We start from the raw sequence: 20,903 nt of genomic DNA on the forward strand, positions 1-20,903 counted from the left end.
TTACCTGTAATAATTTTTCTCTTATAAAGTGTCACACAGACTATATACTAATGAGTAAACTGTACTCACTATCCTTTGAATACTTTACCCTTTTGTACAAAGACTGAGCATTATTAGGTAATGAAAAAGTGTATGAGAAAGTAGTAGATTATTTATGATAGAAACAAAATGAAACTAATGGGACAAGATTTGAAAGCTGTGATGCATGAAAGGTGCTATAGAGACAGCTTTGGCACCACAACAAAAAAAGATAAAGACTCAGTGGGAAGCAACAGTGTGAACATGACTATGAAGAAGAGAGAATAGATTTACTGAATGAATCCTTACCATCTGGTGTTTATTTAATACACAATGAAGGTCAAATGGCTAGTGATCCCTTTTGCTATAGTCCAGTGACCAAAAGAATGGGAAGAATCAATGAATTTATCAATATGTCTGGAAATGTTTTAACATATGATCTGATTGAGTCAATATTATTGAAGCAACATGTTCATTACTATTTCAAGTATGGTTTGGAAAAAGCTCTGTGGACAAGAAATGCATCCATTTTTTTCCCCTCTGTCAGAAGTTCTATCAAAGTGCACTTCATTGTGTAAAAGCAGATGCACTTAAAGAAACAGTATTTATTTGCTAACTTCAAGAGGCTTGTAGAACAAAATTATATCTTGCAAGTCAGAAAAAGAGTTAGTTTGTGGTAAACTCTGTGAAATATTTTCTATCTTTGTTTCATTCTTTCCTTTATTTTCTGATAAAGTGAATACAAATCTGTTTTGTGTAATTATAGTACTGTGAGTTATCAAATTTATTGCAGTATGTTTATTACACATTATATACAAACAGCATACACTAAGACTAAATCTTATGTGTATTTAACTGTCTTATTTTACATAACTTTCCATCTACTTGGAGGTTCTAGCAGATCTATGCTTTCCTTGCCCATACTATAGTGCAGTTCCGGGCCCCTCAGTTCAGGAAAGACATTGAGGTGCTGGAGTAGGTCCAGAGAAGAGCAACCAGGCTGGTGAAGGGAGTCGAGCACAAGTCCTATGAGGAAAGGCTGAGGAAGCTGGGGTTGTTTAACCTGGAGAAGAGGAGGCTCAGGGGTGACCTCATCACTCTCTATAACTACCTGAGAGGAGGTTGTAGCCAGGTGGGGATCAGTCTCTTCTCCCAGGCAATCAGCAGTAGGACAAGAGGGCACGGTCTTAAGCTCTGCCAGAGCAGGTTTAGGTTGGATATTAGAAAGAAGTTCTTTACAGAGAGAGTGATCAGGCATTGGAATGGCCTGCCCAGAGAGGTGGTGGATTCACCATCCCTGGAGGTTTTTAAGACGAGGCTGGATGTGGCACTCAGTGCCATGATCTAGTAATCACAGTGGGCTTGGATCAAGGGTTGGACTTGATGATCTCGGAGGTTTCTTCCAACCCAGTTAATTCTATGATTCTATGGTTCTATGAAATGCTCTTTGCTGACTGGAATTCTCTTAGTTATTAGATTATTGCTGAGATATTAAATCTGGTGAAAGACTTAGTTTAGGTTTTCAAAAAATTAAGAACATAAGAGACTTCTGAAAAAATAAGCAGTTAAATGGTTAAAAACATTCTTCTATCAATGACCAAAACACATAATGCCTTATGTCATAAATGTCATTTAAGACTGTATACCCTTAAAACACCCTTCAAACACCCTTAAAAATTTGGAAAGGAACTAACTTGATGTATACAAAATTAACCACTGGAACTTCTGACTCCCATTTTCATCTCTATTCACTATTTGTTTTCTGTCCTTAGGTAAATATTATTTCTTTTTAAACTATTCTCAGTGTGAGTATAATAAAGATATGGCACAGGATCATATAATGTACTTTAATATCCTTAAACAGAAAAAACCCACATACATGCCACTACAGCATTGACCTGATTTCTGATGACCAAAAATCTCCAAAGAATCTTCCTTTTAAATAGGACATGAATAATCTTGAATCAAAATTAAAATATAGATTTTATTATGACTTTTCATTAATGTAGTATATTGTGGCAAATAATTCATAACTAACTATATACACAACTTATTTATTCTGTCCTTCTATTTCACAAATGAAATTTATCTCTCATTTGTATGATATTTTAACTCAAAAGTTTTAAATACAAGAAAACTAGAAATAGCAAATAGATCCTGCCCCCTACTGGTGGAAATCCCCTCTAACTGGATATATGGCAATAGGCAGCTAGCATGGTAACCCATAGAGTACTTCTATCTTAAGGTATTTATAAGGTTCTTAAATAAACAGGATTAAAAATACAGATTCAAATATGAATCATTTCCCTATTAAAATCTGAAAAGTTAAATGAAACAAAGCTAAAGAAGATCTTAGAAATTAGTTTGGAAAACGTGGACAAAACTCAAGTACCAATGACTACTTATGAAACGTCTTCCTCACTCTTAGTCATGTCTTATCCATCCTCTTCCTCTCTACTTATGTTATACTACAATGAGTTATTTAATCTATAATGTCTCCTATATTGAAAAATGGCTGATATCGCTTAACATCTCTTCAGTCTACCAGTCAACACTGGGATCAACCACAAAGATTAATGCTGTAGCTCATCTAATTTCTCAGCTCCAGATAAACACATTTTTATTACCTTAAACACCTTTACGCTTTGGATGAAAATACTCTCAAGTATAAGTAGGGTGCTTCTTGGACAATCAACCAAATCTTTGCTTTTTTCCATTTTTTTTTTTTTTTTTTTTTTTTTTTAATCTCTCTCATTTCATCTAGATAAATGTTTTTCTCAGAACCAATCTAGGATAGACAACTGTGAGACATCATTTTAATTACCTTAATATAATTAATTCTAGGTTCTCTATTAAAGGACTCTGCCTCGTTTGACACAGTAGAACATGCCAAAAGCCTTTTTTTAATCACTAAAGGAAGATACTAGTTGCATAAGCTCTCTCCTTGCAAACCCTGGGATATTTGCATCCAAGAAAGCCCAAAGAAATTTAATTAATTGTCTTTTTCCTATCCTCTATTCACATTATAATTTCTGAAACATCCCCTGTTCATCAGCACATGTGGCTAACTCTTTTCTGTTACTATGTTGAGGAGGACACAGTTAAGGATCTGATTTTACATTGCTCCCATTCCTTCCAGGGGACTAGCTCATAGTATGAGAAAAGATAATGAAGCTCAAGGCAAGATATATAATTTTCTGTCTCTTTTTCCTAGTGAGAGCTTTCAGTAGTAATGGTGAAAGGCAGCTCACAAAATGTCATCTGTTCACACTTTATTACTTCAAAGTGAAGATGTGCAGGAACAGAGGGTTTGTAGGGTAAAATCAGACCCAAATTCAGAATCCCTTTTACTGTTCCTCCTTGGTCTCTCAGTCACTTATAATTTCACTTCTGCTGCAGAGAGGTAGAGATCTCTGCTTATTCCTTTGCAGTATTATATACCAGCAACATATTTCAGCTCAATCAACAAATTTCAATGTCAGCAGCAGGTGACAGGTTTCTTGTTCTTAAGATTGTCCTAATGACACTTTCTGTTGCTGTTGCTTAGGTTTATGTTTATGCAAGTGCTGTGAATGTGAGGTGTTAATCAGCAGCTCTAATTACTAGGGTGGAATGAACATTCTAGGATTCAGTTCATTTGGTTTTCATAAACAAGGTTTACCTGAGCCTTTGTTCACACAGAAGTGAATTCAAAATGATAGAAAGTCAGCCTATAGCCTCTTGAAATCATCTTTAGTCTATGCAATCCCTTTTTGGTAATTTTAGGTGAAACTGGATTTTTTTTTGTCAGAAGAAAAAGGGAAAATTGGTAGTCACTGAACCAGAAAAAGCTTCTTGAAATGAGTTAAATTCCTATCTATTGGAATAGTATCCTGCACAACAGTAATTCAGGAGCCAAGGAAGATTTGGAAAATCTGGAAAGCTAATGACCTGATTACCATGGCCACTCTACAGCAATGAATGGGGTAAAAGAGGCTTGCAAATCACTGAAATGATTCTGGCAAACTCCCATGGGTATGGTGACTGAACAGGTATGAAGGATTGCTGAAAAATTTAAAACTTGGCACAAATTTCATATTCTTTGATGGGTAAAAACTGTGTGTTCAAAAAAAAAAATTACTAATCTGGGATGTACTAACATGTCTTTCTAAACCAAAATTCAGTTTATCATGCATATGGTATTTTAATGGTTATATAGGAATTCATAAATACATTTATCATGAATGCAACATCTATATTTTGCATTGTCCTAAAGTCAAATATAATTTAGGTAAAGATTTATTAAATATTTCCTAAAGGTCCAAATATTTAAATACATATTATCTCCAGGTAATGTGTTTAGAGTTTCAGAATAAACATTTCAATGGCTTCGTGCATGAGAATAAACAAGTGTATAATGAGGTGGATTAAAGAGCAAATCCCAGAGTTCATAAATATATTAGTACACATGTAGGTGAGTGTGATTATACCATCTTCTATGGAATAGTCAAACATCACAAACATATAAAAAGTTCTAGATTTCTAGATTGTTAAAAAGTACAAATGCAGCTGTTGTTTAATGTTCTCAACATCTGATAATACAGAACCCTAAATCTCTTTAAACTATTACCACAGGTTACATATCTCGTTTTTGTACCAATCAGCATGATATAAAAAGTGGGTATCATATCCATATAAAACCAGGTATGAATAATGTCTTGAACCATTATATCAAAAATGTTTAATATTATTTTTTCTTCCTTAGTGCTGCAGATGATAAAGAGCACCTTCCCCTTACTGTGGGGTACTATATGCTTCTCCTACTTTGGCTCATGTGTTAAAAGTTTTTTTATCGGCTAAATCAGAAATCAGACCTATTCATTATTCAAATTATTCAGATGATGTAGCATTCTGTTTCAGGATGACTAGTGTACTTTCATTTTATTCTCGTAATGTGAATCCCAGGACAAAACTCCATTCTCTTCATCCCCAGTGTAATCACCCCACAGGGTTTTTAACCCACTATCCTGCACAGTTTCAGTTCAGCATCACTGATGCTTTGAATATTGTTTCCAGATATATGCTATACTTAGAGTCACCAAGTGTAGAAGATCCTTTCTCTTAGTAGAAGCTCAACATCTCTTTTCAAACCTTCATGGAATAGAAGCTATGAATCTTCACAACAGCCAGGAGAACATACAGAAACACTCAATTCCTTTTCCTAGTCTGGTTTTGCAGTAGCCATAAACATTCATATGATTTTTTATCTGGTAAAATTGGCATGAAATTCACTTACTTTAGTTCAGCGTAGAAGAAATCTTATAATTACATAAGTGTTTATATAAACCATCCACTTCCTCACATGCTGATAGTCTTAAATGAGAACAGACCATAGATCAGAAGTACCTGCTACCACTACACTGTGAAAACGTCTTCCTTCACTTCTTCCCTTTTAACTGTTATAATTCCAAATTTTGTTCATTATTCTCTCACTAGTTTGCATTTTCCACTTGAGAATTCTATGCATTTGGTATTTAGTACATTAATCTAATGAAACTTCAATGTGTATTAATTAACGTTGACCTTATTTTACTTATTTTTCTACTAAATAAGAGCAATAAAGGAACGAATAGTCAATGATTTGTCATAGTTGGGAAAGAAGAGAAATTCAGAGGACTGGCCACTAGGAGTTACCTTTTTCGGGAGACTTATCCTCTAAATGACTTCCTGTAAAGATCACTCCCTTTCTCTGTGGCTAAAATTGATTAATCTTTCATATAAAGTAAGAAAGATCACGTCCAGAGAAACTCTTTTCTGTTTGTGTTTCCATACTATAATATTACTGCAATATATTAATGCCTTTATGTTAATTCAAGTGAAATTACACATTAGTGGTGCTACCTTTAGAGACCTTTGCCTCTTTTTATTCTTCTCCATTTTGATGGGCCTTGAATTTTATGAGTTCTGCTTTGAGTTGATTCAAGTCACCAGCCTGGTAGAAAACCAAACCAAGAAAACAAGCGTAAAAGTTATCTGCCAGACTCAATAGTAAATTTAGTTTAAGTACAAGATTCATAAGTGTCCGAGCTGATGAAAAAGGGATAATGAATGATACTGGTGGGCAGTTTTTTGCATCTGTACATCTCTTACAACAGCACAGTTTTAATGTACAAATTCATTCTCACCATGTGTGCTTCTTTAAAATGAGGTAAAGAGTAGTAGTTTCCAGAGGAATAAATAACTTCAACACAGTTTGAATAAAGAGAATTTGAAGTTTCACGTATACTTTTCTTTAGATGATCACCATCTTTTTTCAACCAAAAGGCAAATGAAATTCTTCTAACATTGATTTTAGGTTTTTACAGTTAAGCCCTAGAAGTTTCATTAGGATTATGTCCTGCAACTAAACTGATTTATATTGAAGGGGTCTAAAGCGACTTAGAACCGAAATCACACTGAAAATTAAAAGATATATCTCTGTTCAAAAGAACCCAAAGCTGTAGTTAAGAACTTGCTTCCAAGAATGTAAGGTGTCTCACTATGTAGCTGAATGACTGCTCAGCTGTCGTAAAGTGCACAGTGGATGTTATTCGGTCATCAAGTCAAATACCAAGTAGGTGAAGATAATGCCTAATTTTAAAATTCCTTTATCAGAATTAGTCAAGGATTAAAAGAATCTAAGTATGCACATGTATGTAAGGGTCACAAAAGTATTTCCTAATATTTCCCTTTCCCAGAGTTTTGGGTCTCAGACTTGTCAGAAACTAATCATAGAATCATAGAATTAACTGGGTTGGAAGAGACCTCCGAGATCATCAAGTCCAACCCTTGATCCAACCCCACTGTGATTTCTAGATCATGGCACTGAGTGCCACATCCAGCCTCGTCTTAAAAACCTCCAGGGATGGTGAATCCACCACCTCTCTGGGCAGGCCATTCCAATGCCTGATCACTCTCTCTGTAAAGAACTTCTTTCTAATATCCAACCTAAACCTGCTCTGGCAGAGCTTAAGACCGTGCCCTCTTGTCCTACTGCTGATTGCCTGGGAGAAGAGACCGACCCCCACCTGGCTACAACCTCCTCTCAGGTAGTTATAGAGAGTGATGAGGTCACCCCTGAGCCTCCTCTTCTCCAGGCTAAACAACCCCAGCTCCCTCAGCCTTTCCTCACAGGACTTGTGCTCGACTCCCTTCACCAGCCTGGTTGCTTTTCTCTGGGTCTGCTCCAGCACCTCTATGTCTTTCCTGAACTGAGGGGCCCAGAACTGAACACAATGCTCAAGGTGTGGCCTCACCAGTGCTGTGTACAGGGGAAAGATCACTTCCCTGCTCCTGCTGGCCACGCTGTTCTTCATGCAGGCCAGGATGCCATTGGCCTTCTTGGCCACCTGGGCACACTGCTGGCTCATGTTCAGCACCCCCAGGTCCCTTTCCACCTGGCTGCTCTCCAGCCACTCTGTGCCCAGCCTGTAGCGCTGCAGGAGTTGTTGTGGCCAAAGTGCAGGACCCGACACTTGGCCTTGTTGAACCTCATCCTGTTGGAATCAGCCCAACTCTCCAGCCTATCCAGGTGCCTCTGCAGAGCCCTCCTGCCTTCCGGTAGGTTGACACTCCCTCCCAACTTGGTGTCGTCTGCAAATTTGCTAATGATGGACTCAATCCCCTCATCTAAATCATCGATAAAGATTTTAAACAGGACTGGGCCCAGCACTGATCCCTGGGGGACACCACTGGTGACCGGCCGCCAGCTGGATGCAGCCCCGTTCACCAGCACTCTCTGGGCCCGGCCCTCCAGCCAGTTCTTAACCCAGCACAGAGTGCCCCTGTCCAAGCCATGGGCTGCCACCTTTTTCAGGAGTATATTAAGAGAGACAGTGTCAAAGGCTTTGCTGAAGTCCAGATAGACTACATCTACAGCCTTCCCCTCCTCCACCAGGCAGGTCACCTGATCATAAAAGGAGATCAGGTTGGTCAGACAGGACCTACCCCTCCTAAACCCATGCTGGCTGGCTCTGATCCCTACAGAAACTAAGTTTCTGTAGCTTAACCAGTTAATGCACATCAATCGATACATGCAAGAAAACACCATCTGTGCAATCTTATTCATGTCAGTTGTGAGGTAATTCAACTTAAACTTCTTTCACTGAATAGACACATCAACAGGCACTATAATCATAGCTGGAATGCGCATTACCAAATAGAAGTAAATTCACTGTGACTGAGCTCTTACGGATTTTCAGACTTTTATTAAATATCAGCAACTACATTGTGATGTAAATATTTAGTTCTTCATTTCTATAGAGCATTATATGTAGATAAATTGCAGGCTAAATGCCCAGCTAGCTAGTTAGACAAAACATGACCTCAGAGACTGCAACTCCCACAATCATCAGACCAATTATTACTAATCAAGTAATTCTTGAATCTGATACAATTTTGTTTTACTTTTCTTTTTCTCTAAGTTGAGTACAGTACTAGAGACTACAGCTAACAGAAAATGAACAAAACTATATTAGGAGAACAGTATGTCTAGTTTCTGATTGTAAGAGGTCTTCAAATTACACTAGAAGCTCCAGGGGGTAATATGACAATTGATGAAAGACAAAGCATTGGGGATGATGTCTGACTTTTACTTAAACGCAAAAGTATCTTTATTTGATGTTTATTAAAACCTATTCAGATATTGTTATTTGCATTTAAACAGATATATACGTCACATGTAAAAAGTCTTCAGAAAATGCAGGTCCGCATTCTCATGTATAAGCAGTTTTGTTAATACAAAAACTATTCTCTGAAAATGCAAAATCTTCTGTTAGTAATTTAGATTAATTAAATTGCATTCAAACACAGGCCAAATAACGACAATCTAAAGTGGCTGAGTTGCATGAATGCAGAAGATGAAGAGAAAAATCTTTTACGTGAGGTCTGCTACTGATGCAGTAACAGGAAAATGTATATTTTGTCTTGCAAAATTCAAAGACAATTCAAGGCAAATTTCTGGTTAGATGGTATATACAAGAGAAGTTTAAGCCTATTTTAGATGATAGTTGGTCATCCAAATGTCATGAAACAGAAGATCATGACCTTTTTTCATAAAGCACAGCTACTCAGACAATAAGATTTGATTGGTCAGATAATGAATACTCATGTTTAAAGTGAGATTTGTGCCCTCCATATGTTCTCGTCTCTATGTAAGCAACGTCTGTGGCATTTTTTTAATTCTAATTGTTTGGTGGTTTTAAAATTAAATACCTGGTCATTTTATTCCTTTCTATCAGTAAGAACATCATCAAGGAAACTGCATTCTCTAGACAAATGTTTCAGTGTTTCTGGGCAGTGGAGAAAACACTACTGACCTTTGGATCGTTTCTAAAGAAATTAAAAAAAAATAAGATTCATATAAGGGTTTAGATCTTTTGACCTATTAAACCAGTGCAATAAAAATTGCTAAAAAAGTTCAGAATTATTAAACACACCTTTGAAAATAGAGCTATCTCTAGAGCTGTTAGAACAGTTTGGTCCTCACAACTGTTCCTCGAAAATCCTTTCTTGCATCTCCCTGGGAAGTAATAAATAATTTAAAAGAATATACTGTCTATATTTCTTTTGCTCTCTTTTTTTTTCCCCCTCTATTTACACATAGTTTGCTTTATATGCAGGATTTTGATGACTTGTCAGAGACACTCCAATGTATTTGGAGAAACGTTACCCCAGCAAAAACCTTCATCAAGCAGAGATAACAGATGGAAACGAGACAAATTCCTGCTCTAAGCAGACAAATTCAGGATTTGGTTTACAGTAGAGAGAGTTGGGACTTTTGATGAATTCAGCCACTACATTCTTCTGTGAAAGCTTGACATTGGCTCTCCCAAAGTGATTTAATTTTCATTAACACAGAAATGAAATATACAAAATATGCTGGCCTCCAAATTCTCTGTGTATGAAAACAGCAAGAAACAAGAAAATTCCTTGAACTCAAACTTCCCCTGTATCTAATGTATCTAATTATTTTATGCTATGTTACAAGTTTTGCTCTCCATCTAATGGAATTGGCCAGAGTATATGCTTTCCTTATTTTTTTAAAAGTCTTAATTTTTTAAAAGGAGAAAATAGAAATATTAGACAAAATAGAAGCCCTTTGTTTTGAAAAAGATTTGGTATCCCTGGCATCCTGTACAATAACATTTTTTTTTAAGAAAGCAGTTGAAAAGGAAATCCTTATCAAATGGCTTTTATATTTTGTGCCTGATATGATTGGTACCTGGATCTAAGATTCTAAATTATTGCAGCAAAGTCCTACTGAAATTTCTTAACCTTACTATTTCTGAATTTGTTCTTACATCTGCATACTAAACCACTTCATCTTTTTCCAAGATAACTGAACTTGCTGATGGAGAATGTATATGGGGAGGAACAATGAGAGGACAGTAGCGAACTAAAAGCACTCAGCTGATTCTATCTGAATTCTTAGGCAAGGCTAAATCTAAACCCAGATGTCCAAGCCTGGATTTGAGAAGCAAGTAAGAACAAAAGATATTGCAAATTAAATTAATACTTCTGAAAATACAGTGGGTTTATGTAAAAGAGTTAAACCAGAATATATCTTTTTTCCTGTTCACTTTTCACTTCAAAATAAAATACCAGAAGGATTTCTTCAAGACCTTATTTATGTAAAGACAGGTATTTACTTAAAAAAATATGAGCCACCAATGAAACATAACACAGTATTTTTTAAAGTTGCCAAAAATTATAAAATATCATTAATTGTTAAATTGGGAAATGAATGTTCCAAACAGTGAAATTAATTTGTACCAGATAAAAATATTGGCATTTTTCATTATCATTCTTGAAACCAGAAAACCTTTTCTTGTTGGAATTTCTGAACTGACACAAATGTCTTTAAAAAGGGCAATTAGTGACAAGTGACTATGAAGAACCCTGTGTTGAGAAGCTGAGCCTAAGCCTCTTGAAGATTCTCCATGTAAACAAGTCAGACCACATCACTCATTATTCTTCTTTTGTTTACTGGGAGAAAAGTTCAAACTATTTAATGAGAGGATTACCCATACTTCAACTCCATTGAAAAAGATTAATTGATATTTTCCTGTTAGGGGTTTAACCACTTGGATTTGGCCTCATATCCCCCATTGTTACTGATGCTGTGATCAGCAGAGCAAAGTTGCTTAGAGGTTAGACAAACTTCACAGCATAAATTACACAAATTAATTTACGCTACATTTTGGTGAACCTCTAAGCCTGAAGAGGTTCTATTAACTCCTCAGGTGTTTAGAAAAAATAGCTGTTAGAAAATATGGTCGTTTATGAAGATGTATCTAATCATTATACAGAATTTTGTAGCATATTGAAGTATTTGGATTCAGTATTGCAATTGTGTTACTACAACAAAAATATGTAACATACAATAAAGTTAGCACTACTAGTACTATTGACATTTCATTTCTATGTGGTTGTTTTCTAATTACATTTAGTATGTGGGGGGAGCAGGACTATGAATCTCAAAATATATTTTTTCTTCAAAGCTTTACAAATTTTCCCAAAAAATGAGTGTCTTGTGGACATATGGCTGCATATTTGGATAACACCATTTGCATTTTCAAACTTGCAATATTTTTAACCACTCATTTGGCTTTTGCTTTCAGAAAAGCAGACAGTTAGTGCATTCATTTGAAATGATTTAGTCTCTTTAACTCTTTAAAAAGACAAGAAAGGAAAGTATTTATATTCATGAATCATTTAAGATATATGTTTGTATTTATGCTTGAAAATGTACATTTTTAATATGATATAGGTTTATTGAGTAAAAAACCCACAAAGATCCTGTAAATATTAGATATCTGTAGATATTAGGAGGAAAGTAGCATGACAAAACATGTAAGACTTACTTAAAGAGAAAGTGTCAGCATTAGGAAAAGAATTTGAAACAGTAAAACTAGATGGGAGTATTTAGGAAACAATTGTATGGGTTTTGATCCTACGAAGAATTCATACTTTGAATAAAATTGTATCATCTCTCAAGAAACAACATTCTCCATTCTTCTAGTGCTAATAAATACACAATATTTACATTTATTTATTCTGCCCTAAAAAAGACTGCCTCTGTATCCTGTTCAGCCGTAGGAAAAGTATGATGTCTATAAATAAAAAAACCAAGATGGTCGACAAAAAAAACACTTCTCCAAAATACAAAATAAAAATATTTTCAAAAGCAAGAGATGAAGGAAATAAGAAAATGTTATAAGTAAGATAGGACACCATATTTTAAAACATGCTGAAAGTAAAATGGTAATGGAAAATTAATACTTCTGAGGTAGTTTTAGTATACCTAAAAAACACATAAAAAATTTTGCTACTTTTAGTTTCTCCAGACTGTAAAAAGTGTTATGATAAATTATAGCTTAAGAAGTCTCATGGTATAGTGTCCAGATGTTTGATGCATAAAGTAAATTAAAAAATCAACTCATTTTCAAAAATTGGTGTCAAAAATTCTAGCTATTTCAGAATATTCATCTGTACATTAAAGATATATATGCTAAAATATGCAATAGTCTGAAATTTGTAATATTGTGCATACATTTGGACATATTGCAGACATATTTGGACATATTGTGGACATATTTGGAATATTTCAGGTTTTTTCTTAATTGACATACTATATGGATACTTATATTTTCAAGAAACAGCAATCTGCTTCATTTTGAATTATTTTTTAATGTGTATATCTAATTATTATTTATTAATTTCAGCAGAAGTTTAATTAATTAGCAGCTGATGCAAAGTATGACAAAAGTAAATACAAGCAGTTACATTACTTCTGATATTGAACAAGAACAAATTTTATTGACCCTAATCCTAACAAATGTAGTTACCCTTATTGATTAACTCAGGCATTGAAATAGAGTGAAAAATGTTTTACCACTATAGTATGACCACTATTCAGCTCTTTCAGCCTTCAAGACTCAAATGCACAGCCTACACTGAACATATTGATTTTTGTAAATAGTCCTCCTATAATAAATACTAGATTAGCACTGCAAGTCTCTGCAGACATGTTAGGCGATCACAGAATGGAGCTGTAATCAGAGGAAGTTCTGAAAAAGATAATCTTTATTCTCCTCCTCTGAGAATTTAGGTAGAGAGGAAGCAAGGGGCAGCAGCAATTGCTGTAGTTGTTCCTATAAAATCTGCTCTTACAAACTGTGTCATCTTAACATTTAAGCTTTCATCCTTCCAAAGGCAAAAGTTTTCAGAAACATGTAAAAATGTAATTAACAACATTCTTATGCTTTTAAAGCTACTGTAATGTCAAGTTAATGTTTAAATTATGTAAGATGTAGCTGAAAAACACTTATAAAGACAAAACAGCTTGTATAAACTGACTGTAATAAACCTTGTTTTCATTTAAGATAAATAGAATCAATATACATAATTTTAAAAAAAATCTTGTTGTTTGTCACACTAGAGCTAATATTTTTGTTATCTTGCAACATGATTATTTTTAGGTTATAATTTGCTTTTTCTTTTCAATACTATGATTAAGAATTAAATGTGTTAAAAAAAAAAGAAGACAAAGGATTGTAGATCATGACATTTTTTAGCCTAAATTATAAACTATTTTTCATTTTTTGAAAATTTCAAATGGTCCTTTATTTGCTATGAAAGACAAGACAAAACCAGAAGGAACACAAGACTTTAACAAAACAGAAGACAGATGTCCAGAAATTATCAATTGCTAAAGCACACAGATTGTAATTAAATTTTAATGTGGCTTTTAACTTAAGTAAAGATTTTGCTTATCGAAGAGAAAGAATCCCAGAGAAAATATTGTTATTGATTTCATCATTTTAGATGTAATTGATCCTTTAAGTCATTTTTCTTGGTTTCAGTGTCACTTTTTAAGCGTCTTCATAGACTTCGGAAATCATTAGAGGGCACGTTCATTTAAAATTCTAAGTCTAATGCATAAATTGTTCTCCAGTGGACTCAAAACCACATCTGTTGAAAACAAAACAAAGCATTCAATGTGCTGAGTAAAATCAAAACATAACAGTGGAATGGTAAGAGAGAGTTAAATTAGGCAAATTAAATGGCATGAAAAAGTTTTCGATTGATTTAGAAAATGATTGTATGCTTTTAAAAAATATATTGATTATCTTTAATGTGTTGAGAAAGAAAGAATAATGTGTACTACGACAACACGACAGTCTCACATATAGTGAAATACATACGTGGCCTCACATGGCTTTTTAATAGCCCTGTATCAGGACAGAGGTTGCCCATTTCATATAAGTAAGGTGCAGTGACTTGGTTTGTTGCTTTTTTTTTAACAAATAGAAAGTGAAATTGATGTTGCCACACTGATAAAAAAGCAGTCCTTATTGTTCTGTCAATAAAATTAATTGCATAATAGCCACTATCATGTTCTGACGTTTCATAAATATTTAACTGTGTAAGACTCCTGAGGCCAAAAGGGCTAATTCTGTTTAGGTTCCTGAATAGTCATGCAAATTTGACTAAGAAAATGAAGGGAATAATCATGACAGATCCTTATATATAGTGTTCTTTGATACAGACACACAGTCTCTATTTACTCCATATATTTAAAGTAGAGTATTTGTAAATAACCCTTGATGATTTTACTTAGAGAATTCTGTTAGAGTCTCATGTCTGCTGCGTTTAAGCTTAGCTTCATGTCTTGTGAAAGAGGAAAGTTGCCGTGAAGCTAAAATGCTTTGTAACATTGCATCTAAACCAATTGTCAACATATTTCTTGGCAAGTCCTATAGGTAAAGCCCACATGAAATGACCCACTCAGTCTTTTTTTCAGAATAATGAATTAATCCATAATTTCATAAGAAGCCCTGGACTTTGAGATGTGGATAGATAAATATTGGTGCAATTAGAACATTATTTAAAAGAAAAAATAATTAGTATCAGCCTTTTCTAATCCTACAGCTCTCCTCTCCTCAAGACTACTTTCAGAGATTTTTTTTTACTAAAATCCCACCTTGTCACACTTTGCTTTTCCTCTAAACTTGATATTAGATCTGTGAAACTAGAATTGTGCACAAAAAAACTGTTGACCACATTCCAGTGGGAGTTTTGCTGAAAATTCAAATATATAAAATATAATACATTGACAAAACACACAGAACCTTTTTTTAAATTCTATTTGCTTGCACATGTTCCTTTGTTAGAATTGCTTGTATTAAGAGGTCTCCAAAGGTAACTTATAACTACTTATTTTGTCAAAACTCATGACTAACTAAAATTATGATTTCTAAAATACAATATGTCCAAAAATTAGAATAAAGAAAACAAATAAGTAGTCATGTTAGCTTAAATTGAGAGCTTTCACCAAACCAAAGAGAAGGCAGATGTCTTGATGGGTCAAATGAAAGAATGAGAGGAGTTCAATTTTTTCAATTATATAACTTCCCTTTGATTACTCCGGTGGCAAAGTAGTAACCCACCTAATTTTCTTCCAGTTTTATATGGCAGCTTCATGAATGTGCAAACACACTTCAGCTTTGAATATGAAATAAACCCAGCAACCACAGTTACTACAAAAGCTATCTAGGTTCAGGGATCTGCAAGAAACACTGCCTGGACACAAAGGCGATATAAAGCAGTTTATCATATGCAATATTTAGAACAATGCAAATGTTTTATTTGTCCATTACAGAAAAACATCATGGACTTTGCTGTGGTACATGTTTAATACTATGCCTCTAATGACAACTACAGGCATTTAAAACATGCAGCAACTCTGCAGCAATGCAATGAGGAGTTTTTTAGACTCTGGTAACGCTCAAGCTCTGAATGGCAAGAGTGGTTTATGGGAAAATTTCAAAAAGCACATGAAAGCAAAACAAAATCATCTAAGTCTCCAAGGCAAGACGTCTGTTATGTGTCTGATATTTAACTCAAAGCCTCTAGTGGCATTTTCTTTGTGTAAATTAAACATCTCTGATGTGCCTATATTACAAAATAAAGCATTACGAATAACTCTTGCATCTCTGGAGCTCCCTCTCCTGTTTACGGTCAGAAGCCAGCCTTCTTTGGGTCCTATTAAGGTAACCCAGACACTTAGAGGTCTCAGCTAGGTTAGGTCCATATGATCTGGCTTTCACAGATCATAGAAATTTTTTCCAGTAGTGTTTCGACTAGACTTTAATGACAAAATTTGTGTGCCAAGATCTACTATCATTTGTATAGAAAACAGTGAATAAGATTCATTACACCATAGAATCACCTTGAAAAATTATTGAGGAAACTTCCAAAAAGCCATTTATGAAGTGCATGAAAATGTCCATGTCAGAACTGAGAAACTGATCTCAGGAAGACACAGTAGTTCTGGGTTTTTTTTGAATTGTAATGTTTCTGTAGAAAATTTATCTAGAAATTGTTTACTACTGAACAGTGGGTGTAAATATTTGCTTTGCCTCATTATTGATGAGGAAGACCTGTTTTCAGAGTTGCTCAACATTTTTCCTTATGTGGCTGCTTTCAGATAAATGTAACTTTGCCAGACTAGCAGTTTCAGGTGCTAATTTTTCATGCTGAACATCTAATTTAGGCTGATAATTCTGACAAAAAAATTAAACTAGAGCCATTTTAACCATTTCCAAGAACAAGGATATTGAAAAACCCATCAATTTCTTGTAATTTCAACTCATTTACTAAATGCTGTTCTAAGTGTCATGTACTAGACTCACATTACACTTCATTCTGCACTAACAGAAAAAAATGGTGGTACCTACCCCAAGAAGCTTGTATGCTAACAATCAAGTGTGTAACAACCCAGGTATAGAAAACAATGAACAAATACATGGAAAAAAGGAAACACTGTTGGACACCATGTTAAGCAGTGTCAGAAGACCATGAGAAATTAACCGTAATCTAAATTTTGTTTGTCTCGTTTCAGCCTTCAAAAATGGTTGATATTGTTCTTGCCACTCTTATAAAACAAAAGAAACTAACTAACTAACTAACTGAATAAATAAATAAAAACGTTAGTAGAAAAATTTTGAGAAACATGTTTTTGGTTTTGTTTTTTGCTTTAAAATAGAAATGGAATAGTATTCTCTGAAATGAAAACAGAATACTAAATCATACCACCACTGTATACACAATTGCACCATTCAAAGGTTAAAAGGAAAATTGCACATACCTATCTGCAATGAAGCAACCTATGGAAATTGAACCTGTCCACAGGATTTTCAATGCTTTAGTTGCTGCATCAGTTTCTGGTTTAAGATTATTTAAGTGAATCACTGTGCTTTGGGCAGACAAACATGTAAAATTCTTAAAGTCTGCAGGACCACCATAGACCTTTCTAGTAAATTTGGCTTTTTATTTAGGAAAACTATCCAGCACACATCCACCACTATTGCATTTCTTCTCTTCTCATAAAGTGAAACCTGTTCCACAAAATCTGCTCTCAGCATCTTTCAGTTAAACTACTACCTGATGCAATTATTAGTCACAACTAAATTTTAACTCCAAACTCAGATGTTTTGAGCTATGTCAGATAAAGCTATGTTATATCCTGATAGAATTTCTGTTCAATTTATAATGATAACAGTCTTCTTTGCTTTTCCAATATATATGTAAGGAGGAAAAATATTTTGTTGTCTACTCCAATGGTTTCTGGAGCCTCAATTGGAATTGGAACCCCATCAGGTTGAGTGCTATAAAAGCATACAGCAAAAGGAAATCTTTGAGTCAGAACATGTATATGCGACTTTGTATGAATGAAAAAACAATGAAAGAAAGAAGAAAAACCTGATTTTTCAAGATTGTATAATAAAGACAAAGTTGGACTTCCTAAATAGTAGTAGATCACTCTGCCTACTGCTTTCAATTATGTCAATTGTGGGGATTCACCCTTTAATACTGCTGCCGAAACACAGTACCCTGTCAAATGAAATAAAACCTTGTTTGAAAACTTAATTTACACACACAAAAATAAAACAGTTACATTCCTGGCATTAATCTTAGGGAGTGATTTATAGAAATTTCTAATTTCTCCAGTTTCAGAATTTTGTAAGAACAATTCTGGCAAATATTTTCAAAGTTAACTTGCTTCAATCCAATGATTATTGAGTAGAGCCAGAATTAACTCAAAATCTTGAAGTTTTTGCAAGAACTGAATTAAAATAGTCTTTTGAGTAAGGAAATAATTCCTAATCAAGTAGAAGATAATTTTACTCGCTACAGGAACTTCCAGTTCTTATTAGGTTTGAGCAGATGACTGTAGGAACCTATAAGTTCTTTTAAGATTCCTTCTCTCACCCAAAAGTAACATGCTTCCTGTCCTTTAGAAAACCTATTTAAATGTGCTAATATTCCCTGCACTTGTTATGTTCTTCATAATATCCACCTATGTATTTCAAGTACATAGACTGACTATGAAGAATGGATATACAAAAAAAGGTTGTGATGGAGCATCTCAGGCATCATAAAAACATAAAACAGCATTAAGATAGTATCTTGGTTTTCAGAACAGCTTGCCTGTAATATTGTACCAGTAATATTTTAGTAGAGTAATAGATGAACATATCAGTTTAGATTAATTTGTATAATGGCACATTTAAGAGACTGACTTTTTGAAGTTTGTTCAATCTCCACGTGTAATTTTTGGCTCCATCATAATCACTGCCGTACTGTCTTCTTGCACATGGTAAACTAGCCATCTGGATAGTGTGTCAGCATTAATGTTTTCACACCCTCAGCTTCCTGTGCTAAATGAAGTCAAATTCTTGAATTATGGCAGCCCACCTGCACATAATTTTTTCCATAGTCTGTGACTACAACTTTTCTACAACTCCAGAAGAGTACAACTAAATATTAGTATTCTGAAACTTGTGAGGTAGGTTTCAGAGGTCTGGGAGTTAACTGCACTTTGAACTGCCTACAGAGAGAGGGCTGACAAGACTGTAGCCTAAGGTCAAAAAGGATTCAACATCTCTTGTGAGCTGTTTCATTTTTCAACTGTTCATAGGGTAATTTTGACAGATCACTTTTAGACCTGTGAGACCATACCTGGAAACCAAGACAGAATACTGTCTTAGTTTCTATTTAATTCTGGACACCAGACTGGCGTTATGTTAAGAAACAGATTGCTAGAGAGAAAAGTCCTCAAACCATGATGTGGAATTTATTTCATATCTTCAAGAATTTCTCTGTGGTCAATAAATACAAAATGTAACAGAAGCTATGAAGGAGAGAATTCAACAGAACACAAATCTCTGGTTCTAAACCAAAAAATTTGAATGAGGATGTAAATTTAAAAGATTTTATAATATTGTTACAGTTCTATAGAAAACCAGTGAGGATTACAATAGTGGCATAGATTGTCCGTTCAGAGTTCACTACCTCTTTTTGAATTACCTACTTTTTCTTCTAACATACTAAAGCAATAACCCCAATTGTCAGTATCTGGAGAAATAATAACACATAATTAATTACAAAAGCTAAGATTCCTTGGAGATGTATTTCTGTAGGTTCTTCAACGAGTTAGAACAAGGATGAAGTTTAGATGTCAAATTGTCCCTGTCTTCCATTAACTGTAAAAAAAGCTTGGGAGACTGCAGCTTTTTGGATTTTGGGCCTAATTCTTGACTGAATCATATTCTCAATGGATTACTAACAAGGAGGTTGAGAGCCCAAAAAGGAGACCTTTGTGATTTCATAGTAATATCTTTCCTTGCAGGTGGAGAAAGGTCCAAAACCTGCTGTTTTCTCCACATGTGCAGTTACAATTAAAAGCCTGGTATAAGGGCAGAGGGATGACAGATATTTCCCTACAAAATTTTGACTCAACCATAGCATTTAGAGTAAGAAAGGTACTCTAGAAAAGAGGATTTCAAGCAGAAAGGGAAAAAAGTGTGCCTTCTTGTAGATGATAGATCTGATGTTGAGCAAAGCAATTATGTACAAAGTTTAGGCCAAGTTTGACTGACATGTATGGCCCAAACAAGCAATAGGAAATGCAAATGCCACCTGTAGCATGTAGGATTTCTTTTCTATTGACTAGAAATCTTAATCAAAATACATTCCCTCAAAGACACTTTACCCTCAATGTTCCTTCATTATACTTCTCACAAGTTAACTTTTAATCGTAAGAAATTTATGCTGTTGGTATTTATTTAGTTCTAGCATATTATATTCACATTTACTTGTTATTCCAAACTTGCTCTCTATTATTATTTTATTATTGTTGATTGTTAGCAGCAAAAAAATACAGGGATGTAGAAGAATAAGCCTTAGAGTGAAAACACAATGGAGGGATGAACCAATACCCATAGGAATCAGTCAGCCCTTCCATTGACTTCACTGGGTATGGAATGAGTCCTATTCTAATTATTTCTTGGTGTCAAAACATTTCACTAGAGAAACTCCTCCCTGAAATCTAAGCCAGAACAAAGGGTAGAAAATATAAGGCTTGGGGCATTTCAGAAACTAAAAAAATACTCTTAAATAAGAAAGACAATCTTACGGATTTTTTTTATCAGTCCTAATTTAAGTTTTTTGATTCTCTGTATCTACCAAAACCAAACATCAAGTGCATATTTTCTGAAACTGTAACATCTCAACCTCCTTCAGGTTCTTTCAGTTAGAGGGCATTACATTAAGTTGTCTTCATCAAAGAACTCCTACAGAGCTAAAAGACAGAGGTTGCTAGGTACCCTGAGCTGCCTTCTGACACTGTTGACTGTATGGGGAGGTAGCAACTGAAATCAGCCACCAAATCCAAATAACCTAAACTTACATAACAGTGCATCACTCTTAACTTCCCTTTCCACACTACAGTGACAGGCCCATTTTTGCCACTGACATCTGTAAATATTGTTTTCTATGTTATTACAACTAAAAGTCATTCA

The sequence above is a fragment of the Myiozetetes cayanensis genome, unplaced genomic scaffold (genome assembly GCF_022539395.1).
Source record: "Myiozetetes cayanensis isolate MyiCay16 unplaced genomic scaffold, myiCay2020 scf6-25, whole genome shotgun sequence".
NCBI classification, from domain to species: domain Eukaryota; kingdom Metazoa; phylum Chordata; class Aves; order Passeriformes; family Tyrannidae; genus Myiozetetes; species Myiozetetes cayanensis.